This window comes from Carassius carassius, chromosome 2, assembly GCF_963082965.1.
Source record: "Carassius carassius chromosome 2, fCarCar2.1, whole genome shotgun sequence".
In the NCBI taxonomy this organism is placed as follows: Eukaryota; Metazoa; Chordata; class Actinopteri; order Cypriniformes; family Cyprinidae; genus Carassius; species Carassius carassius.
Window position 1 is genome coordinate 22,328,391 of NC_081756.1, and position 20,523 is coordinate 22,348,913.

At 39.6% G+C, this 20,523-nt stretch overlaps 1 protein-coding gene and 1 pseudogene across 1 annotated transcript in view; one reads left to right on the top strand and one right to left on the bottom strand.

Annotated features, from left to right (window-relative positions):
* The window catches only part of LOC132106641 (alpha-ketoglutarate-dependent dioxygenase FTO-like), a 183,521-nt pseudogene that overhangs the window by 106,382 nt on the left and 56,616 nt on the right, over positions 1-20,523 (bottom strand).
* LOC132106607 (chromodomain-helicase-DNA-binding protein 9-like) overlaps positions 1-20,523 on the top strand; it is a 263,046-nt gene that overhangs the window by 2,465 nt on the left and 240,058 nt on the right. The gene's annotated exons all lie outside the window — the stretch shown is intronic.

Consider the following 20,523-nt stretch of genomic DNA (forward strand, 5'->3'; position numbering starts at 1 on the left):
TAGATTAAGAGTTTAATGATTCTACCACTCTTTCGGTTCACAATACGAGCTCAAAAAAAAAATCTCATAGAACTACACAGGAGTTCCACTCAAAAGACTCCAAATACATCCAGTGAATACAAACAGTATGAGAAGAAAAAAGGCTTTATATTTCAGGTAAATGTGTAAAACCAAGTTATAAGCCAAAATCCTATGGTATTATTTGCCTTCCATACACACACACACACTGTGTACTGTTTCATAACACCAACGTTACTAAATGATTAGTAATTATCAATTTTTTAATAATCAGTTATCCATTAATTATGATTAATTATCCATCACTATTAATATAGATAGAATTAGAATGTCGTGAAAAAAAAGGTAATTTATTTCAGTAATTCAGCTCAAATTGTGAAACTTGTGTATTAAATAAATTCAGTGCACACAGACTGAAGTTGTTTAAGTCTTTGGTTCTTTTAATTGTGATGATTTTTGCTCACATTTAAAAACCCACCAATTCACAATCTCAACAAATTAGAATACTTCATAAGACCAATAAATAAATAAATAAATAAATAAATTACTGCCTCAATTTGCCATGGCATGGAGGTGATCAGTTTGTGACACTGCTGAGGTGGTATGGAAGCCCAGGTTTCTTTGACAGTGGCCTTCAGCTCATCTGCATTTTTTGGTCTCTTGTTTCTCATTGTCCTCTTGACAATAGTCCATAGAATCTCTATGGGGTTCAAGTCAAAGTCAGAGCACACCAACACCATGGTCGTTTAACCAACTTTTGGGGTTTTTGGCAGTGTGGGCAGGTGCCAAATCCTGCTGGAAAATGAAATCAGCATCTACAAATGCTGGTCAGCAGAAGGAAGCATGAAGTGCTCCAAGATTTCTTGGTAAACAGGTGCAGTGACTTTGGTTTCCAAAAAACACAACGGACCAACACCAGCAGATGACATTGAACTCCAAATCATCACAGACTGTGGAAACTTAACACTTGACTTCAATCAACTTGGGCTATGAGCTTCTCCACTCTTCCTCCAGACCTTGGTTTCCAAATAAAATACAAAGCTTGCTCTCATATGAAAAGATGACTTTGGACCACTGGGCAACAGTCCAGATCTTCTTCTCCTTAGTCCAGGTAAGACGCCTCAGGAGTTGCTTAACAAGAGGAATATGACAACTGTATCCAAATTCCTTGACACGTCTGTGTGTGGTGACTGTTGATGCCTTGACTCCATCTTCAGTCCATTCCTTGTAAAGTTCACTCAAATTCTTGAATTGATTTTGCTTGACAATCCTCATAAGGCTGCAGTTCTCTCGGTTGTTGTGCATCTTTTTATTCTCCACACTTTTTCCTTCCACTCAACTTTCTGTTAACATGCTTGGATACAGCACTCTGTGAACAGCCAGCTTCTTTGGCAATGAATGTTTGTGGCTCCTTGTGAAGGGTGTCAATGATTGTCTTCTGGACAACTGTCAGATCAGCAGTCTTCCCCATGATTGTGTAGCCTAGTGAACCAAACTGAGAGACCGTTTTGAAGGCTCAGGAAACCTTTGCAGGTGTTTTGAATTGATTAGTTGATTGGCATGTCACCATATTCTAATTTGTTGAGATTGGCGAATTGGTGGGTTTTTGTTAAATGTGAGTGTGACGAGTGGGCCGGGGCCGAGAGATGTGGGAACAGGAGCGAGGCCGGTGGAGTGATTGGAAATGAGCAACACCTGCTCGACCCACCGGTCTAGAGTCCCACGGAGGAGATGGAGGGATATAAAACCGGAGCGACGACAGTGACGGACGAGAGAGGACCAGGCCTGGGCTTTATTTTGTGTTTGCTTTTTATTTGTGCGCGTCAGTCCTCCATGAGGGGCTGACGCGCTGTTTTGTCTTTATTTTGTAATTAAAGTTTGATTTGATTGTCTGCAGGTTCCCGCCTCCTTCTTCCCGATGATTATGAAGTTTGTACGTTGTTACAGTGGTGCCGAAGCCCGGGAGAAGGAGGGACGTGCTGCTGAAGATCCCTCGCCACTGTGGTGAATCCGCGGTGCCATCGAGCAGGCGAGGAAGTGTGCCGCTATGGACGCTCGAGGCGGTGGGCTGGAGTGAGTTGCCGGGGACGGGCGAGCTCGCTGCCGGCCGCCCGTGATGTGGAGGGGCGGCTGCCGTCCTTGAGGGAGCGGAGGAGTCGGTGCCGTTTGCCAGGGGGCTGGAGCCTGCTGCCATCCACCTGAACGGGGAGGAGCAGGCAACGGGGGACTCCTGCCGGCTGCCCAAGACCAGTTGTCACCGTCTACCGGGCGGCGGAGGAGTGTCGTGCCGTCTGCCGAGGGCCGTCCAGTGCAACCGCCAGGCACCGCGGAGAAGATCACCCAGCTGGTGGAGGGCCAAGCGGCAGTGCATCTGGGAACCGGAATTTTTTCCCTCTCTCGTCTCTGTTGCTCCTCATCCTTCCATCTCCTTTTCTCTCGCCTCATCTGTCCTACCCCCAGGTTCCCGCAGGTCCCCGTGAGCAGTCCCCCCCAGAGGAAAGGGGGGACGGGTAGAGCGCAGTCTCGAGGGTACCCTCTGGCCTGCGAGGGGCGATGGGGGTATGTGACGAGTGGGGCGGGGCCGAGAGACATGGGAACAGGAGCGAGGCCGGTGGAGTGATTGGAAATGAGCGACACCTGTTTGACCCACCGGTCTCGAGTCCCACGGAGAAGATGGAGGGATATAAAACCAGAGCGACGACAGTGAAGGACGAGAGAGGACCAGGCCTGGGCTTTAGTTTGTGTTTGCTTTTTATTTATGCATGTCAGTCGTCCGTGAAGGGCTGATGCGCTGTTTTGTCTTTATTTTTTAATTAAAGTTTGATTTGATTGTCTGCCGATTCCCGCCTCCTTCTTCCCGATGATTATGAAGTTTGTACGTTGTTACAGTGAGCCAAATCATCACAATTAAAGAACCAAAGACTTCAGTCTGTGTGCACTGAATTTATATAATACCTGAGTTTCACAATTTGAGTTGAATTACTGAAATAAATAACTTTTTCATGACATTCTAATTCATTGAGAAGCTCCTGTATACGTAAATATGCACATAAACACTACCATTTAAATGTTTGGGGTAAGTAATTTATTTATTTATATATTGGAAGGAATCAATAGTTTTTTATTAAAGGATGCATTAAATTGATCATAAAGTGACAGCAAAGACGTTTACTATTTAACTTTTTAATCATAAAATAATTCTATAGATTTTTTTTGTTGAGGTTTTTCACAAATATTAAGCAGCACGACTGTTTTCAACATAGCTAATAATAAGAAATGTTTCTTAGAATGATTTCTGATGGGTCATATGACAGTGACACTGAAGACTGAAGTAATGGCTGCTGCAAAATCGGCTTTAGAAAAATATTACAAATAGAAAACAGATATTTTAAACTGTAATAATAGTTCACAATATTACTGTTTTTACTGTATTTTTGATCAAATAAGAGACACAGATCTTACCCCTAATATTTAAATGGTGGTATGTATGGTTATGACAATCCAATATCAATGTCTTTAAAATGACTTTCGCTGTTCTCAAAACTCTGTCTCTTGAATGTACCACTTTCTTTGGGACTTCATACCCAATTCCACTCTCTCTCATACACAAACACATATGTATACACATATGCCTCATCTCTCTCTCTCTCCACCACCTCCATCTCCTTCTGGATCGGCCTGCTGATGGGAGATTAGAGATTAGCATCTTGTACCCACATTTCTCCTGCCAGTGAAAGCTTTTGGCAGTGGGAGGGAGGCCAAAACCTCACTCTCTGCTCACTCTGCAAGGATTCTTTTTCAGCACTTAAAGAACTCTAACATGAACTCTAGGCACAGATTACCATCACACAGACCTGAAACCATTTTCATTATATGTCTTTTTTCTACGGTGGCTGAAGAGTGGCATTTGGGAAAAAGATTAACATTGGCTTGCCACTAAAAGAACGAAAACCAACCCATGTTGTACTGACTAAAATTTATGATGTTATAGGAGACACTGGGTTGTGTAATGTAATGTCATCTAAATGCTTAAAATATCAGTAGTGAAGTGAATGAAGTAATATGCATCAGTGGTTTTGGGAAGCCTGAGGGCTCTTGTATAGCAGGACACATTTGTTCCCGGTGCATTAACTATATCTGAGTAAGTGTAACGAATAAAAGCATTTTCTTTCCCAAATCTGAGTTTAATACCTCCAGCGAGGATGCCTTAAGAAATATGTGCAGGAATCATTCGCTATGACATCTAAATATGATATTAGTGGGGAGACAGATACAAACAGACGCTCACATTAAATACACAAAAAGCACAAAACCCGCTCAGAATGCATAAAACCTGTTCATAATGTGTAATAAACTGGCTCATAATGATAATGTGAAGTAATTAGCAATATCTGTAACAATTTCTATGAAGCTAATAAGTAGAGATTGACCGATATTGCTCTATCATGACCAATATAGATACAGATTATTTTTTCAACAACTGTCATTACTTATTTGTTTTCATTTGTAAGTGGTAATAATAATAATAATCATTATCATCATAACAATAAGCAATTATAATAAGAAAAATTATTATTTATTCATATTTTATGTATTGATATTTATGACAAATTTAAAAAGATAACACAAAGTAATATACACTTTCAATAAGATATTCCAAAACACCAAATTGTAACCCTCTGGATTGCACAAATATTTTGGGTTATCATTTTAAATTTGTAAATCATTTTCTATTATGATGCATTCAAGATCTTATATAGCTTTATAAAGTTATATGTTCCCCTAAATAGTTTTAATAGCGATATATTTGCAAATGACTTTCCTTCTTTAATCTGTTCATCATTGTTAAGAGCACAATGCATTGTACATGACTATCACCAAGTGTTATAATGAATTAAACTCTCATTAATAGAACATTTTAGTCCCATATCTTTAAAGGGGTCAAATGATGCTTTTTTAAAAGATCATTATTTTGTGCATTTGGTCAAACAGAATATGTTGACAATATTTTGGCTTTTTTTTTTTCTCTAACTGAGACTTCTTATAGCACTTGTATATCATTGCTCTTTTGTTGTTTTTGATTGCTTCCATTGTCCTCATTTGTAAGTTGCTTTGGATAAAAGCGTCTGCTAAATGATTAAATGTAATGTAATGCTGTAATGTTCAAAAAACACATTATTTTACAAATAATGTACATTATTGTAGGTCCTCTTTGTCCTGCCTCTCTCAAACGCATTGTTTTCTACAAAGTCCCTCCTTCCGACAAAAGCAGTCTGATCTGATTGGGCAACTAACCCAGTGCATTGTGATTGGCCGAACACCACAAGCACTCATCAGAAATGTAAGGCCCCTTTCCATAATCACGAGCTTCATCTTTCAAAATAAATGTCAAGACCATTAATAATGTCCATAGTTTTACCATCACTTCAAGCCCGAAAGGGGAACAGAGTCCCGTGACAGATACAGTGAAGAAGCTTGTATGTGTTTGCAGTACACAAACCAGGGACGGTTAAGACAGCTGACTTCATGTGCACACACTCACACACACACACACACACACACACACACACACACACACACACACACACACACACTCACACACACACACATACACACACAATATTCATTCACAACATTCAATAGCAAATACTTAAACTAATAACAAAACTTACTTACAGTAGCTGATTCAGAAGCGCCAGATTGTCATAGCAAAGTCAGAATTACCTCCTCTGCTAGGTTTACGAAATGGTTGTCCATAAAAGTGAAGTGAAGTGAAGTGAAGTGACATTCGGCCAAGTATGGTGACCCATACTCAGAATTTGTGCTCTGCATTTAACCCATCCGAAATGCACACACACAGAGCAGTGAACACACACACACACTGTGAGCACACACCCGGAGCAGTGGGCAGCCATTTATGCTGCGGCGCCCGGGGAGCAGTTGGGGGTTAGGTGCCTTGCTCAAGGGCACCTCAGTCGTGGTATTGAGGGTGGTGAGAGAACTGTACATGCACTCCCCCCACCCACAATTCCTGCCGGCCCGGGACTCGAACCCACAACCCTTCGATTGGGAGTCCGATTCTCTAACCACCAGGCCACGACTTCCCCTCCAAAATGCGTTGCTGTTCTGTTGTAAGTAATCTTAAAAATTCCTAAATGCATCTACTTTCGGAAGGCCAAATAAAGTGCTTTTGCTTTCACCTATGAACACACAGCATCTCCCTGACATGGCTGCTTCAACACTAACTGTGGCCTTATTTCTTTGCGTGAACAATTGGGTGGCATTACGCAAATATTTCCACATAGTGACGTAGACATGTTTAAATGAGCTATCTTAAGTGAAAGTGAAAGTCGCAACATTTGCCAAGTATTGTAACCCATACTCGGAACTGGTGCTCTGCATCTAACCCATCCAAGTGGACACACACACAGCAGTTAGAAGTGAACACACCGTGAACACACACCCGGAGCAGTGGGCTGCTATATATCCAGCGCCCGGGGAGCAACTGGAGGTTCAGTGCCTTGCTCAAGTACTGAGGGTGGAAGAGAGCACTGTTCGTTAACTCCCCCCCCCAGCTACAACTCTTGCCAAAATCGAGAATCGAACCTGCGACCTTCAGGTTACCACTCCATCTCTTTAACCAGTAGGCGACAGCTGCCCCTTTTAGGGGGGCGTGACAGAGTCTTAACTTTGATAAAGAATATCTCTTTGGATTTGCAACTTTACAGATCTTCTTTATGCTCCAAGAGCTTGTAACACTCCAAAGAGAAAGGACAAATAGAAATCGCATCATATGACCTCGGTAAATGTGCTGTAAGTATGCTGCCATTTTCCACAGCACCATACAAAACAGAGACCGAGAGAGAGAGAGAGAGAGAGAGAGAGAGAGAAAGAGAGAGAGTGAGAGAGAGAGAGAGAGAGAGAGAGAGAGAGAGATAGATAGAAAGAGAGAGAGAGAGAAAGAGAGAGAGAATGGAAACTAGCTGAAAGCGAGGGGATCATAACCAATTTCTACAGGAACATTTCCCCTTGGAGAGGGAGATAGTGTTTAATATCAAACACATCTGTGTCTATTCATCTCAGCCAGGGTGTCATCCCTCGCTCTCAACTTCTGTCCAAACACAAACAAACAAACACAAAAACAAACACAAAGACTGCAACTTCTGAGTATGCATCAGCTACCAGACTGCTCTCCTGCGTAACACGACTTCACATTCAGACACGCTCTGAGCTCTCTTTCTCCCGGGCTCCTTTTATATCATCTTCTTTCTTTCCCTCCTCTCCCAAAACCTCTCGAATTATCTGCAATATCTTCCTTATAATTAATCTCTTTCTTTGTGATTTTTCAAGCGAATCCGACAATTTTACAGTGGCTTGGCATCAGGATCTCCCATTCTTCCCCTCATTGTTCTGAACCGTGGCTTAACTCGGTTAAGAGCCATGAGATGATAGCCCACCTGGTGACTCTGAGGAATTAAAAGAAAGGAATGAGGAGAAAGACAGACACATTAGACACACAAAGAGGTAAATCTACTGAATAAGGTCAGCATGTACCGGTCTGACAGGAAACTGTGCGTTTTGTGTATGTCTCTGTTGAATTTAATGAAGCATATATGTGTTGTGTTTGCGTGTATATCCCCAGTAGTGATTAATCAGTCATGGTCTGTAATTCCAGATCTTATTCCTCTTTCTTCAGCCGCTTATCTCGCTGATCAAGAAGCGAACCAGAAAAACTGCAGAGTAAATAAATAAATAAATAAACAAAACGCTAAATGAACCCAAAGTGTGAGGAGGGTTTCAGAAGATAAGACAGATCAGGCATTATAAAGCACTTATTGGCTTTCTAAGAAAAATATATGACTTTAAAGAGTTTATCGGCTGTCAGAGATCATCTGCTCCTGCACACACTGAGCTACACTCAAAACCAGCACAGCAAGACTGAATCTTCTCCACATAATCACAATACTAACAACTAGACCCAGTCTGATTCTGTAGATCTTCTTTTTTTCCTTCACATCTTCTGTTCTGAAATTTGTGTGATTTAGTGGAAATGGATTTCTGTGCCATGCAAGTTTATGTAATGTCCATAAACCACATGAAAAAAATAAATAAATAAATAAAATATATATATTAATATATAATAATATATTAATATTAATATTTATATATAAATATTAAGCAGCACAACTGTTTTCAACATTGAGAATTCACTTTATAAAAATATTGTTGAAAATTCAACTTGAATTCAAATTGACTCCACTAATCTGGCAACCTGTGGGAAAACCAGTGATTAGTTACGCCTCAAAATATTTTAGCAGTCCAGTAATAGATATTCCATCCAAAAGATTCCATCCCTGCCACCAAAAAACAAACAAAAACACACACACACACACACACACATACATAAACCAATTGGTCTCCCTGCCTGCCCAAAGAATCAGTAAAAGCTTCTGTATGCAGGTACAAAGCCAGTGACCTCTCTCTCTCTCTCTCTCTCTCTCTCTCTCTCTCTTTCTAACTCTCTCTCCCTCCCTCCATCCGTAGGTAGAAAACACAAACACACACTCACAAGCACAGAGCCTGCAAGTGGCATGTCAGTGCATGACATTCTCTAAAGGGGTTTAAGTATTTACCATCCCCACTATCACGGCCTGCTCAAATTCAGCTTACCCTGTTCAATAAGGACTTCAAAGGGAATCATAAATACCTTTTGCCCGCAAATTCTACTGTACAGTGTTTTTCTCCTCACCCCCCATTTCCTGCTTCTTTTCTTCCCATTTTTTTCCCCCATTCCCCAGTAAAAACCGTCCCTTACTGTGAAATTTATTAGGAGCCTATTATTCCCTTTTCTTTTATTAAGTGTAATAAGAGAAATTGGGAGGTCATTTCTGCTGTTATTTAAGCAGGCGAGCCAAAGGAAAATCCTTTGGAAAAACCAAAAGGTTAATGGATCTGTAATTAATTTGATCATACAGGAAACAACTGTTGACTGTAAAACATGACTGTAAAACATGACTGAATAAACGGTCCAAAAGAGAAAGAAACTACGAGATGATCCCACAGAAAAAGAGCTACACAGAGGCCCTATGAAAGGCATTCTGGAATATAATTATGATGAAAATGCACAGCAAAGCCATTATATTTACAATGTTTTACAAACTCATCAAATAAGTGAATAGATATTAATTGCCCCGGTTGACCTTAAAATAATTATCAGAAGAGGCCGCTCTAAACTAGATGAAATTGATACACTTGAATAATTAGATCCTTGGCACTGACCTACTGAAGTCAATAAAGGTTATTAAGGCCAATTGCTGTCTAAACGCATTAGAGAAAGAGAGGAGCGCTCCGCAGCACATCCAGCATTTCAGCGGCTATACGATAATCCCCTCACTGCATCCAGCGCTCTCTCTTCTCCGCTGCCCTCACACACATATACACCCCCTACCCTCAGACACACTAAACCAGATTGGATTCGCTTAACCTTTCAGTGGCTTTGATCAAATGAGCTCACACTGCAATAACATTTACATTGACCCTCACTCTCACTCTCTCACTGGGGAGAGAGGTCTTTACCTTCCTGTCTGCCACACACACACACACACACACACATGCTAGGTCAATAACGTAATCAGATATCAATGGTGACCCCTGCAGTCATGATTGCTCGCTTTCTCTCGCTCACTTTATTTCATTGGACGGAGAGGATGAAATTATGAAACGGTCACTGTGTGCGAGCCAACACACAAATAAAGACCCAAACAAACACCACCAGAAAGGACCAGGAGATGCATCTAAATGGCTCACTGTATCCATAAACGCATAACAGTTTCTATTCAGTCTGAAAATAAATGTTTCAGCACACAACATTGGATGACGGCGTATGTGGCAGAAAAATAGAATAGACGCAGTGAGAGAGAGAGGAAAAAAAGCTTTTTGATGTGACTCTCTGAGCAACAGAAGTGGATAAAGTGACAAATTAGACCTAAAACATCAGAATAAACCCACAATACTGTTAACAGACCTGTCTCACTCTCAGCCCTGCAACCACATACAAATGAAAGAAAAACTGTCAAAAAAAAAAAATGCCTGGATTGTATTTAAAATATTTTGCATATAGCCAACTATCTCTCCTGTGCCAGGATAGACAGACTGAGAGAAGGAGAGAAAGAAAGTGCCACAGTCAAAAGCCTAAATAAATGTCAGGGGTGTATGAGGAGTATGATAGCTTCTCTGTAGGGACCTGACGTTCGGTCAATGTGTGTGTGTATGTGTGTGTGTGTGTGTGTGTGTGTGTGTGTGTGTGTGTGTGTGTGTGTGTGTGTGTGTGTGTGTGTGTGTGTGTGTGTGTGAGTGTGTGAGAGAGAGAGAGAGAGAGAGAGAGAGAGAGAGAAATTGAGGAAAGGGACTTGAGACCTGATGTTTGATAACATTTACCTCATCTTATCAAGGCACATTTCAATGGCTATCTTTATTCTTTTCTTTCTTCCTTTCTATTTTCCTCTATATTTCCTATTAAGCAATTCACATTAATTCATGAGGTACAGAGAGAGAGAGAGAGATAGAGAGAGAGAAGGGGGAGAGAGAGCCACAGAAAGCGGGAGAGAGAGTTGTTTTATCAGGATGTCATTCAAATGGAGGGCTGAAAATTTGCATCACAACAGCCTGAAGAGCAAGAGAGGGAGACACAAGAAAAGAGAAAGAAGGAAAACGAAAGAGAGAAATCCCCATGGGAGAGGAACAGTTTTAATAAACAGAAGGAAGAGGGTTGACACAATAGGAAACACACGGACCAGCCAACCTTGGACCTGCTCAGACCGCTGAAAAATCAAGAAAAGTGCTGGAAGACCACAGAGACAATTCCCAAGAATCTAGACAAACACACGTCTCTGGTAAATGCCATGACTGTCTGTTGAAATCATACTTAAATTAATTTAAATCAGCCATGAATATATCAGATATTAGGAATTCAAATGAATATTTATTTTCTAAGTGCTTTCACATTCATGAGCCATTTATTCAAGCTCTAACAATCCTACAAATTCAATATTTGTTTAACTAATAAAATGCACAAAATGGCTTGATCGGGTTAAATTAAATGCACCCACAATTTATAAAGAAAATAATAAATAAATATATCTTTTTTTTATTATTTATATGGTTAAAACAATATATAATATAATTTCATAAATTAAATATTCTATTTTTATTGTATGATTTACTAATACATAATAATAATACTCAGTAATACAATAAAGATTACCACTGACGAAAAACAAAACAATGACACTTACAATAATGCATGTCTTAAAGATCTTAATATACAGGTGGATATCAGTGCTCCTAAATTGTGTTTCTAGACAGAGGGAGACTATCTCACAGTGAGACCGTCTCACCTTTTCATACACACACACACACACACCTACACACAAACAGAGCGGCTAGCTCAAGAGCTGGTCCTTAGCCCCAGCAGCACATTAGATGTGATTACTGCTCAAAGAGCAAAAGAGGCGGCGAGTGGAAGACAGAATATGATGATACAACAGTGCCCCCTACTGAAAGTAACTACAGCCCTGAGCAGAGCTGTGTGCTGAACACATACACATATGGATCAAACATGTGTCAAACAGACAGTACTGATCAGCTGTGATTGTCTAGATTTAAAGAACCTCTGCGCATCCTCTCCAGCAGTACAGAGAGCCCAGATGCTGCTCTGCATACTTGGGTCATACAGCTGTAACAAAAAACTTTGGCCAGTGAATATAAAACCTGCCCTGCACTGATGTGACATGAGTAATTCAACCATCTAGAAGTACAAACTATTACAGAAAAAAAAACAAGCTGCACACCTCAGTGGAAAATGCAACCTCATAGGTTTATCTAGCATACCTATAGGTTTTATTATTATAATTATTACCCAGAAAAGCACATACGCATAAAGGACAAAATTACAGTCTCTACAACTACAAAGTCTAATCCTAATCAATGATGCAACAGAGAGCCAAACAATTAGACTGCTAAAGGAATACAAATATTTTTTTTAAATGTATATATATATATAAACTATTATATGAAATAGTTTGTGTATAGTGAAATAGTTAGCATATATAACTGTGCAGGCCTGCTTACAGTTCACTCCATCACTCTTACCATTCGCTCCATTTCCTTCCAGTCTTTCTCCATCTGTTCTATGGGTTTAGTCCACCAGCTGCAGAATCGAGCGTAACGTCGGCCCTGGAACCAGTATTGCTTGAGCCATTCAAACTCCACCTGATAGGAGCAACACAGGGTCAAGATGGGAAATGCTTTACCGTACTGTATATAAGTAAAACGTGCCTTGGCTAAAAAAAATTATTGGCACATTGATATTAAAATTCTGGCTACTATGATAAGCTGATAATTATTCTTATCATAATAATTATTATAACATATTATTTTCATAATTGTTATTGCTGATACATGATTTCTGGTCTATTTTATTAAATACTTAGTATTCTATCAAATGCATTTGTCTTTCAATAAAACATACGTCTTTTCTAAATCAATTTTCTGTAAATACAAAAACACTACAAATTCAATTGTTTTAAATGCTAGACATTTACAGCATTATAATTATACTATTCACTCACTGAAATCACTCAAAAGTAAAAGCAAAAGACCAAAAAATATATATAATTGACCATTAAGATATAAGCTTTTGGGTCACATGTCTGGAATCACCATTCCATATACACACCAGGGCAGTTATTATTATTGGTTTCTGAATATAAGAACAGTTTAAAAAGCTAGTGGAAAAAAACTCTAAAGCATTTTGCTTTTCGGCACTAAAGAGTCTTTTGAAAACTAGTCCAGTCCTTGAACAAGAGGTCGAACCCAAAAGCATGCAGCTGACATCTACTTTACAACAACTGAAAGAACAGCAGTCAGGTGTGTTTGATAGTCTGTAAAATGTGGCTGTTGGACAAAAACGTTTCGTGCTTGAGTCATTCTTCACCATCCCTCACTCTGGCCTACGTGTAGTGTATTAAAACAGCACGGTCTGAAACAACAGCAATCCAGACGTCCATCCATTTATCAAACTCTATCCATCCATCAATGGCCAATTTAGCAGCAGAGGTGTTCTAGTCACCTGAGTCAGTGAGGTGGGGAGACGGGGGAAGGGCATTTATATGGGGTGGTGGGAGTGATTTTCTAAATGAAACACCCACGTTAAGGTCACGCTAACAAGGGAACGCAGGTAGCCACAAACACACTCCTAGAGGACAATGAATGCAGAACAAACCACACACCTCTGTAACCACACACAAACAAAATTACTTGCTTTGTACTCGACATCTTTGCGTTTTTTTGTGCACCGCTGATCAAAACTGTCTCATCACAATAGGAAGCAGGATGATGACATCTGCATTTCCTGTTTGCTGTTTCGTTTCCTTTGTTTATGTCTGCTGCTACGCAACACCCAGGAGAGACAAATAGATTTATCACATACGGCAAAAACATCGCACCTACACACACTTCTCTTTCCTCTCCTCCTCAGTCGGCTTTTTTCATTCTTAACTTCATTGCTTTCATTCTTCATCCCATCAATCTCTCACTTTCTCTCTCTACAGGGAGCTACAGAATCCACTACAGGCTCTCAGTCTTTCTCCTCTGGGAATCTCCCCATTTTTGACTCTTTTGAAGTGATGAGTTAACCCTCCTAAGGATGCTTAATGTAGCCACGTGCGTGTGTGTATCTGTGTCTGCCCCACATGTAAATGTAAGCACCTCACATTTGCCCTCCCACAGGCGTTGAACAAAGCACTGCTCCAAAATTTCTTCTCCAAACAACAGGCGCCTCTGTGCCTCAGCTAAGAGTTACAACTAAACAACACGCTGAAAACACAACAGTAGAACAGCAACCCGAACATCCACTGTGTCTATGTCTGGTTTTCACTGTACAGTTGCCTGGTTCAGTCTGGAGCTACTGAATGACATGAAAGTACCCTTTTTTGTTTGTTTGTTAAATATCAGCATGGTTGTAATTGTTTCTATAAAACTGTTCAATAAGCAAGAAATGAATATTGAGTAACAGATTTTAGACACTATATTGCCAGATATTGTGTTAATGAAAAGGTTTGTTTATGAATTTTTGGAGTTAAATTATAGCTAAAAATATATTTACACAATACCATTTAAAATTTTGGGGTCAAAAATATAGGAAAATCATTTATTGTGTAAAATATAATCATTTTGAATAACTGTGTTATATTTTAATGTTATGCCAATGCTGAATGTTTTTGCAGCCATTACTCACGATGCTTCAGAATTCATTTTAATGTGCTAAGTGTGCTCAAGAATTGTTATTATTAATGTTTAAAATAATTGTGCTTTGATACATTTTTTAAGGACTGTTTGATTTATTTGAAATAGTAATGTAGAGTGTTACCAAAAATGTCACTATTACTATACATTCTATAATTTTATGCTAAATAAAAGTATACATTTCTTTACAAAAATGTTTTAAGTTTAATATATAGAATATACAGTACCTAGTTTCATTTCTTACATGAAATTTAAAAAAAATGATAAGATAAGATAAAATGTAAAATTGTAAAACGTAAAAAGTACATTTGCACACACACACATATATATATATATATATATATATATATATATATATATATATATATATATATATATATATATATGTGTGTATACACACACAAACACACACACACACATTTAATATGTATACACACACAAACACACACACACACATTTAATATGTATACACACACAAACACACACACACACATTTCTAGCAAAATATCAGTAAAAAAAAACCAACTGATCATTCTTTTATGGTGAAGCCAGTGAAAACATTGGCAGGGCAAGTAAAAAAAACAGTAGCAGCCCAACTGGATAGCAGAAAAAAAAATCTTATTGCCTATTTGTTTTTGAGCCCTCGGTAGTATGCTTAATATTAGGAGTAGAATGTAATATTTGTGTGTATTTTGTTTTGTATTTTTGGACAGGTCATTTATCTGACGGACCATAAACCGCACACCTGACTGTCTTATTCTGCCTTAAACATACCTGTGTTGGCTATCATTACAAGCTTTCAAACTGGCTTGAACAGGATCATCTTTAGTTGGACTGAGATCAGACACCCAGGGTTCACTTTCACATATGGCCGTCTTCAAAGAAATGCTACACTTTGTGCTGGTTCAAACCTACAATCACTTCAGACCAATGGCGACCGCTGACAGCCTCTCTACGGATGCCGGAGGCTACAAATGCTAGCAGCCGCTTTTGTGTCTGTCAGCCCCCCATCTCCCCCCGCCCCATGCTGATTGTCTGTCTGTCCTTCTGCGTTGAAAGCCCACATAGCGCCGAGAGCTTTGAGCCAACATGGAGGCCAGTTTCCCACAGAGCAGGCCTGCAACAGGCACAGAGCTGGAAACTATACGACTGGCATTTAGGGCCAAGCCGTCTGCTGCTGTGAGGTACTGAGAATAAATGCCACCTGTATACTGTATGCTGGAGGGAGAAAAAGAGAGAGGAAACAGACAGAAACAAAAGGCTTTCAGTGACAGGTGGAGAGTCTGTCTGCCTATATCTCCAGCTGAACGTGGCGCTAACTACAAGTTAGCTAAGCTACTGGTACTGGTTTCCTGCAGATATAGTACTGCTGCATCTTATCGATCAAATGGGATAAGATTTCTGGACATCTTTCACCCAAGTCTCACTCTTAGGACGACCAATCAATTTCATCAGATCACCCTCGAGTCCAGCACTGCTGTGACTCAATCAATAGAGGCCAGTCTGTGCTGTTTGCTCTGTCAACACACATATGCACACCTGGTCATACAAATAAAGAGCCATATATATGTGTGTGTGCACGTCAGCTCAGACAAAGACAACTGTAGGGATGCAAAATGTAAGAAAATATAACCTAAGTATTCAGTGACATAACTTCTTGAAGCAAAGCTTTTTTGATGCACATCTAGGAATTTATTCCATAAATGTGTTGTAGTTTATGCATGTATTTTTTATGTGCATTTTGGCTATTTCATTTGCATCTTTAAGTTTCCGTTTGTATAAAACTTGGAGGGGTGCACAATAAATATCGGACGATAATTAATGTCCATCTCATCAGTAAAGCCAGTTTTCTAATCAGTGGTAAATTCCATCAGGAGTATGATTTCACACAGAGCAGCTGATACAACACAGAGACGTTTTTGAACGTGGATTTGCGCAGCTTGTCAGTTAACAATGGCTTTGTGCAGTGACAGCTGCTCTATGTAAAATCACACACCTGATGGAATTTACCGCTGATTAGATAACAGGCTTTACTGATGAGATGTGCATTAATTATCGTCCGATATTTATTGTGCACCCCTAAAAACTTGTGTTATATGTATAAGCAAATTAGAATCAAAAGCAATGGTGAACAGTGGATTTTCAGCAAATAATGACACAATTCTCAAACAAAACTATCATCTCATGGCTTCAGAAGACTTGGACAATTGTAACATAAGCACAGGTGTCACAATATACCAGAACAATAAAAAAATTAATATCGCTTTCATGAATAATGCATAAATGATAAAATAGCAAATAATCAAGCAGTAACTGGTTGACATTCCAACAAATCTTCAAAGTGCCAATAAACAGTAAGTTCTTTTTGAACAGCTGGTTACAACTTATGGTTGACTAATGGTTAGTTACGTTCTCTCTTCCTCCCTACAATGGTATTTTGAGTATGGTCCATTATGCAAAAAGTTAAAGATAAATTTGACTATAGAGAGCAAAAAAAAAGATATATTTAATAACAACCTCTCCTGAAACTCCTTGTACCAGTACAGTCCCTAAACACACAGGTAAACATCCGCCTTTATCAACATCAATGGACTAACACATTCCAAAAATCCTACACACTGCAGATCAGCAGCTGCTTACCACAATTTCCATGCAGTCCACCACACTAAACAAGAGCTAGACGCTGAGCTCTGCCAGAACAGCATGCTGGGATAAAAATGAGTATTAATAATAAATAATACAACACTGCATCATTTAAGAAAACACACAGGCCCTCGTGGGCAGTTTCAACAAAATAGCCTCAATCAGGTCAGAGTGTTGAGGTCAGTAACCTCCGGGGAAGCTGCCGCCCCCGGGCAGGGATGCATATATATATATATATATAAATAGCACTTTATATTTTGATGTGGGGTAATCCAGGTGAGTTGGGGTTCAACAGAGACCTACACAAGGCCGCACTGATAGTTAGGCCCTCTGAAAGAGCTATTGTTTGGGGTTTGAAAAATTAATGCAACCTTTAAAAAACCTCAGACAACCTCATCTGTTATGGCCTGAGACAGGCGTTTGGGATTTGGTGCTATGAGTACACATTTTACAATGCTTCAAACACACTCACGTTCTCGTTCAAATACACACCTCGTTGTGGATGTCCTCAATGTGCTGGAGGGTGGAGGGGAGCAGGGACTTCAGGCTCTTGGTGTTTTTCTCAGGGTCGGTCTGTAAATTCTCCAAGGCCTCTGAGCAGCGTTTCTGTATGTAGTCCAGCGTTCCAGTACAACACTAAAGGAACATTGACTAATAGTGTGATATAGGGAGATACTGGTTGAGGATTTAACATGAAGGATGACAAAGGTGAGGTCTGATCAGGACAACTGGAGAGACGACGCTCACCTGTACGACTCTGTGAGTGGAGCTGAATCTAGCCATGTCACCAGCCAGTACACAGTGCTGATGTGTCCGATTCAGATCATCTATACACACACAGACAACAGAACAAACATACTTCAATATTACTATGAACCTAGGACGGGAGCATTTGTCTTGATAATTCAGAGTTTATATCATATAAATATAAATATAAATGTATTAGCGTAGTGTCTAAGGAGTTGCAATTCTAGCCATTAAGTGAACTGACTTTGCTTGAAAGGGACTTTGATTTGTCCCATTGAAATCAAAGGCTTTGCTGCACTCTCTGATGTGCTGCAGCATAAACTGGAGTGAGCACAAGAGTAATGTCTGTTTCATTTCCTCTGTATGCTATCTTTTTTTTTTCTTTTTTTTCTGTCACATTGCATTGTCTTTAAACACTTGGTATCTAATAATACTCTGCTTTTGTGAAACTGGGCTCTGTAACAACCTCAGTGTGAATCATGGGCCACACTAAATTCCCCTAATAAATTTTTATCAATATTCTCTCGTCATCAGGGGGTTGTTGTGCTTGAGTTAAAAGTAGGTTTTTAAATGCATTGAGTCAAAACCTCTCCCTAGGTCTGTTCTGTCCCAGGAGCATTCAGCACAGGAAATCTTATTAATGGTGTCGGTCCAACAAATTGTTCTCTGCTACTCAGCACCAAATTCCATTTTTGAGAATCCACTGATTAGATTTGCACACAGGAGTCTGAGGCATCAGCAGATGGAGGGGAAGAGATGTGACAGTGTTAGAGAATCATGGGAATGTGGAGTTGAATAACTATGTTATTTTCTGTACCTTCCATCCTCTCCCACTCTTTCTTTCTTCCTTGTATGCTTTCCTTTTACCTTTCTTTTCCCATTTCCACTTCTTCTTTCCTTTGCATTCCTTTTTTTGCTTACCTTCATTTTTTCATTTTTCATTCTCCTCTTTTCTTTCCTAATACTTCCCTTACCCAATAGTCCATTTCCTTCCTTTTCGTTCCTTACTACTTTTCTTTTCCTTCCTTCTTTTCTCTTTTCGTACCTTGTCCTTCTTTCCTTTTCTTTTTTCCTTCCTTTTCATTTCTTCTTTTTTTGTTTCCTTCCTTTCTGTTTTGTTTTTCTTCCTTCTGTTCTCTTTTCGTTCTTGCATTATGGATCGCTAAACTACAGGTTTTCCATCCTTCACCTTCTTTTTGTACCTCATTTTATTTTGTTCCTTTCTTTCCTATACAGGTGCTGGTCATATAAAAGATTTTTTTTTTTTTTTTAAGTGAAGTGACATTCAGCCAAGTATTTGCGACCCATACTCAGAATTCATGCTCTGCATTTATCCCATCCAAAGTGCACACAAACAGCAGTGAACACACACCCGGAGCAGTGGGCAGCCATTTATGCAGCGGCGCCCAGCAGTGGCGGTTCTAAGATTTTTCTTTAACAGGGGCCATTAAGGGGCCAAGTACAGGGTACATTCAAGCACACAAAATAATTTATTCAGTACAGTGCAAATACTTTTCGGCAGTCATTCCTTTTTCAAATGTTCTAATAAAAAATTATGAGCCAGTAAAGTTATTAATTATTTTTTTCATTTATACTTTATTTATACGAACCGCTACACTTTATCTTCCTTCCTTCCCTCCATCTTTCCATTTGAGGTGTGGGTCGCTACACTACAGCACCCAAATAAAGGCTTGATTTTTAGGCAAATGTTTTGTTAACATCTCAGAGAATAGATGCTTGTTGAGAATCCCAACACACTCTACTGCCATCTAGACTTCACAAGACTTTTGATGTCGCTTCTTACAAATTCATAAGACATAGTGTCATTAACAGTTTAATGAGCCAGTTTCCCAGTCACACTTTCACCCTTGTCCTGTGTCCAGGAAACCCATTATGACCCATTATGTTTATACTGCTTTATCTTTTCCCTTCGTCACTTTAGGTAGGTATAAATAAAGCTCTGTTTAGAGCAGTTGAACAAAGAGGCCTGATCACTGGAAAACGCTTCAAAACAGATGAAAATGTCCAAACGGAGGTGATAAAACTGTGTGCACGGGGCGAAAGCATTAGTCATGCTTGTACACAGAAATCAGGAAATAAATAGTGTCCTTATCAAGGTCATCAGACACACTTTATGGAATATTTAGAGGAGAGGGTTTGTGCGAATGTGTGGTCGTAGACAGGGGGCATCTGTTGTTATCATCAGTAAAAAAAGTCTGATTTACTGATTCTCTCTCTCAGTCGTGCTCTCAGACAGGGGTCACAGCGCTTCATAAAATAACATTTGGTTTTCTTAAACTCTCTGATACACATGATAAATATAAAGCAAAATCCTAGGGAAACAGACACGTTAATAAAAGGATGTAGATGTGTATGTCCTCTGGGAAAGATTATTCCTGGTCTAATGCACTTCAACATGACCGAGATGGTACAATCTGCTTTACACATGTACTTGAGTCTACTGTTTCTGAACTAAGATGAATGTGATTCTGTACCTGTCATATAGTAGCAGTCTCCAGACTGGAGAGGCAAAGCCAGACCTGGTGTGTGGATGTCCCAGGCCACCTTCAGTCCAACACGCCAACAAGCCTTCTCTTTCTGCACTTCCTCCTTTTCCAATCCTTCTCTTTCTTCCTTCAGTTCTTCTTTACTTGTCCCTTTACCTTCTGTCTCTGTCTCTTTTTCTTTACTCTGTCCCTCCCCGTCCTTTTCAGTCACCCCTGGAAGCAAAAATGTTTGAAATTTAGAGCAGGATTGTAAACAAAAAATAAAAATAAAAAATCAAAATGATATACATAATCACATAATTAT